The sequence below is a fragment of the Neolamprologus brichardi genome, chromosome 3 (genome assembly GCF_056152115.1).
Source record: "Neolamprologus brichardi isolate AB-2024 chromosome 3, ASM5615211v1, whole genome shotgun sequence".
Taxonomy (NCBI): domain Eukaryota; kingdom Metazoa; phylum Chordata; class Actinopteri; order Cichliformes; family Cichlidae; genus Neolamprologus; species Neolamprologus brichardi.
In genome coordinates, this window is record NC_142106.1 from 19,087,353 (window position 1) to 19,091,104 (window position 3,752).

At 38.0% G+C, this 3,752-nt stretch overlaps 1 long non-coding RNA gene across 1 annotated transcript; it reads right to left on the bottom strand.

Moving 5' to 3' along the window:
- Nucleotides 1-1,604: 1,604 nt before the first annotated feature.
- LOC148103752 (uncharacterized) lies at nt 1,605-2,987 on the bottom strand. The gene is made up of 2 exons (XR_015717010.1): nt 2,740-2,987; nt 1,605-1,925 (listed from the first exon to the last, which is right to left on the bottom strand). It is a non-coding gene; the product is annotated as an uncharacterized LOC148103752 (long non-coding RNA).
- Between the last annotated feature and the right edge of the window lie 765 nt (nt 2,988-3,752).

Here is a 3,752-nt window from a genome sequence, read left to right on the forward strand (position 1 = left end):
ATTCACTGAACCTACAGTATCTACACCTGTGTGGTAAATGTGTGGTAAAGCTACAGATAATGAAATTTAATTATTAATACAATATACGTCATGAGAAACGAAAGCTGAAATTGATTCAGTTTAGTACTTTTCTCTGTATGCTCTGTGATCATAAAGGCCTTAAATTCTGTGATATATACTGTAAATGATTTTCACAGAGGTCTTAAAGTACTTAAATCACTGCTGATAGTCTGGTTGTTTATATTTTCACATTTTTGTGTCTGTAGGGCTGTTTGATGACGATTTGGACTCCTCTGGGAGATGAGGACACACCCACACCTGTTCCATACTGCAGCCAATGATGGTGTTACGGCTCTGAGTCAGCTTTGAGCCATCAGACGCACACACTGGAAAACCAGCACCTGGACTTCATGCAGGAGAGACGGCCTCAGTGATTTAGGTTCATAAGCAAGTTCAAACATTTCTGGCCTCTTATCACTTAGATTTCTTAATCTTAAAAGTGAATGCATTTAAAGCAGGAACTGCACACCTAGCCATCAGAAGTGTGGCAGCATGAGTACTGTAAAGTTTTGTAGGGTCCTTGTTAAAAATTCCACAAGCACCACACATTTGTCATATAAAGTTCCATTTTTTACAGTACAATGTTGAAATTATAAACTATATATTCTAGTTGTCCACTTGTCAGTAATTTTTGAGTAAATGGATGTCATTGATAAATCAGTGGTGATTCACCTGCAAATGTTTTTAACAAACTTTGTTTTTTGTAGAATTCCTCAGCAGCTGTGGAGAGATGCATTTGAATATCTTCTGGTTCCACTTCTCCTTACCTGGAAGCTGAGCATTGCTCATTCCTGACAAGGACATACACCTCAGTGCTTATCATGGGTGTTACATCCTCCGTGCAGCAATTCCAGAGAAAACAAGAGAGCAACGACCACTCATTAAGACCAGCCAGAAATCTGTCCCTTTCTGGCAGCTGTGGAAACTTCCAATAAGAAAGTTTGCATTCGTAGAACAATGCTGGATCATGTGTGATGTGTCATCATATCAGGATATTACATTTTGACCTAATTCTGCTCAATCTGTTTTGATCGTTGATCCAGTATTTCAGCTTTGTGTTGTGCTGCAAGTTTAAAACCCATTGTCCTCATGAGCACAGCATCTAACAACTCTCCTTGAAAAAGTCGATTGACTTTAACTGGACACAATGGTTTCCAGTGGGAGATATTTTCATCACTTATCCGTGACACTGGAGAAGTCACCTGAGTGAGTGATAAAACAATTTTCCATGGAAAATCCAGAGGCACTAAACTTTGTTGTTTCTTTGGGCTCTATTTCAGCTCTAGCAGCATCTCTCAGAAGAAAACTGTTTTCCCAATAATCAGATGAAAAAATTGAACCAGGTGGTATTCTCTGGAGTTTAAGACCAAGACTGAACTCAAACAGTGAATTGACATTAGACTGGAATTCATAAGATGATTAGAAATACTGCTGAAGCTGAATGATTCATTCATATATGATTTTTTTTTCTCCAATTCACCAGGTCTGTATAGTTCAGTATGACTGTGGTACATGATACAAAAGAATAAATACAGAAGAATAAAAACTTTGTGAATAACTTTACTCTTCTTAAAAATAACTAATAAAACAAGTAAAAGTACAAATGTGTACAAGTTAGAGACTTCCTCACTAAGATTTTAATTGTGTGTTAAAGAGAAAGAGATTAGGAGGTAAAATAGACGATGCAGAGTCCATCATCACTGAGGCCGTCTCTCCTGCATGAAGTCCAGGTGCTGGTTTTCCAGTGTGTGCGTCTGATGGCCCAAAGCTGACTCAGAGCCGTAACACCATCAATGGCTGCAGTATGGAACAGGTGTGGGTGTGTCCTCATCTCCCAGAGGAGTCCAAATTGTCATCAAACAGCCCTACAGACACAAAAATGTGAAAATATAAACAACCAGACTATCAGCAGTGATTTAAGTACTTTAAGACCTCTGTGAAAATCATTTACAGTATATATCACAGAATTTAAGGCCTTTATGATCACAGAGCATACAGAGAAAAGTACTAAACTGAATCAATTTCAGCTTTCGTTTCTCATGACGTATATTGTATTAATAATTAAATTTCATTATCTGTATCTTTACCACACATTTACCACACAGGTGTAGATACTGTAGGTTCAGTGAATGCTTAGATTGCACTGATTAGAATATACTGGACATTCAAAGCTAAGATTCAGCGCACTGTGTTACAGGCTGGGGTTTGATGACTTCATCATATATACAACCTTTGATCATCGTTTATGTCCAGTTGAGAATCTGTGCACTCACATATTAAATGAACTGAAATCAGTAGTGTGATCTCCAGTCTTTATATGCTGAATGAGAGAACTGACAGCTGTTATTTTAATCAGCCTGTCTCAGTTGTTTTAACTCACAAGTATCACAAAGTAATGTGGTAACATCTGGACTGACGAGTTTACTGTCAGCATTTTAATCGCTAGTTTAAAGGCTGTAGGCTGCAGCCGTTGCTCTAACACTGTATAAATGTAACAGGCCTCAGTGCTGGTTCTAATAGTTTGAGCTGCTTCCAGCTTTATTTGTGAAGAGCACAGCAGCTTACAAAACACGTAGCTAGCTTGTACTGCTGCGACGTAAAACTTTCATAAGCTAAGATGACCTTAAAATAACGGGGCTACGTGCGGTGATGCTAGCGTTAGCCACGTTAGCACGTTACCTTCACAGGTGGTCAGACTTTGTAAACAGGCACTCAGCCAGAGGTTGGGCTCTCCGTTTCGCTGCAGGGTCCCTTCATTCTTCACATATCCGTGTCGAGCCGAGTGTAAATCCCGAGGCCGAACGGCCTTTGTACAAGCACACAGGCTTCTTAGCAGGGCGAAGCTATGAGCTAGAAACATCCAGGCTGGCAGACAGCCTGTGTCTGACCAACCAATCAGAGAGCTCCTTACATCCCACGGTGTGGCTCATTTGAATAGCAGCAGGATTTTTAAAATGAAGTTGTTAATCCAACTGCTAATCCAAATGCTAATCCACATGTTAATCCCTGAGCGAACAGGAAAGGGAAATGGATTTTGAAATGCAGTTTATTAAAGTGCAATTCGAAAAAGGTTTTTGAAATGAACTTTATTAAAGTGCAATTCGAAAAAGGTTTTTGAAATGAAGTTTATTAAAGTGCAATTCGAAAAAGGTTTTTGAAATGCAGTTTATTAAAGTGCAATTCGAAAAAGGTTTTTGAAATGCAGTTTACTAAAGTGCAATTCGAAAAAGATTTTTGAAATGAAGTTTATTAAAGTGCAATTCGAAAAAGGTTTTTGAAATGAACTTTATTAAAGTGCAATTCGAAAAAGATTTTTGAAATGAAGTTTATTAAAGTGCAATTCGAAAAAGGTTTTTGAAATGAAGTTTATTAAAGTGCAATTCGAAAATGTTTTTTGAAATGAAGACTTAAAAAGCATTTTAAAAATCAGTTTATTAAATTGGAATTCAAAAATGAATTTACAAATGCAGATTTTATTCTACAATTCATTAATTAAGCGCAGGATTTTTTATTTAGATGCGCGTGGCTCTTGTGGTCCTCCATAGTTTTAAACCCCTCAGACTTCATTCAAAAATGTGGGTGTTTGATGGAGAGTTGCGGTTAGTGAGAGTTAGAGACAGTTTGGAGGTTCATGAGAGTGAGGAGAGAAAGTCAGGAGAGAATGGAGCCAGCTAAGAAGAGGAGGATGTCCT